Raw genomic sequence first — 1,083 nt, forward strand, 5'->3', positions numbered from 1 at the left:
AAAGTGTTCTTGGTGTTCATCTTGACATTCATAGCATTCTTGCATGCATTCATTGTTTTGATCTAAAAATTTCATGCATTGAGTATTTTTGTTGTTTTTCTCTCTCATCATTAAAAATTCAAAAAAAAAAATCTTTTCCTTTTTTCTCTCAAAATTTCGAAAATTTGAGTTGACTTAGTAAAAAATTTTCAAAATTAGTTGTTTCTTACAAGTCAAGTCAAATTTTCAAATTTTAAAAATCTTATATTTTCAAAATCTTTTTCAAAAATCATATCTTTTCCAATTTTTTTCCTTTTTTTTTTCAAAAATTTAAAAAAAATCTTTTTTCAAAATCTTTTTCTTATCTTTATATCAAATTTTCGAAAATTCACCAACATTTAATGTGATTGGTTCAAAAATTTGAAGTTTGTTACTTTCTTGTTAAGAAAGGTTCAATCTTTAAATTCTAGAATCTTATCTTGTAGTTTCTTGTTAGTGAAGTAAGTAATTTTAAATTTTTAAATTAAATCTTTTTATCTTTTATCTTATCTTTTTCAAAATTTTATCTTTTTCAAAAATTTGATTTTAAAATATCTTATCTAACTTCTTATCTTCTTATCTTTTCAAATTTGATTTTAATATCTTTTTCAACTAACTCTTTGACTTTTTGTATGTTTCTTATCTTTTTCAAAACCAACTAACTACATATCCCTCTCTAATTTTCGAAAATACCTCTCTCTTTTTCAAAAATTCTTTTTAATTGTTTTAAATTTTAAATTTTAATCATATCTTATCTTTAATTTTCGAAAATCACCAACCACTTTTTCAAAATTATTTTCGAAATTCTCTATCTCTTTTCTTATTCTATCTAATTATTTATTTACTAACACTTCTCTTCACCTCTCCTCATCACAAATCTATCCCTTGTGTTTGGATTCTTCACTTTTCTTTCTTCTATCCCCTTCTTTTTCTACTTACATAAAGGAATCTCTATACTGTGACATAGAGGATTCCTCTTTCTTTTCTTGTTTTCTTCTATTTCATATGAGTAGGAACAAGGAAAAAGGCACTCTTGTTGAAATTGATCCTGAACCTGAAAGGACT

Source organism: Arachis duranensis, chromosome 5 (assembly GCF_000817695.3).
Source record: "Arachis duranensis cultivar V14167 chromosome 5, aradu.V14167.gnm2.J7QH, whole genome shotgun sequence".
Classification (NCBI taxonomy): Eukaryota; Viridiplantae; Streptophyta; class Magnoliopsida; order Fabales; family Fabaceae; genus Arachis; species Arachis duranensis.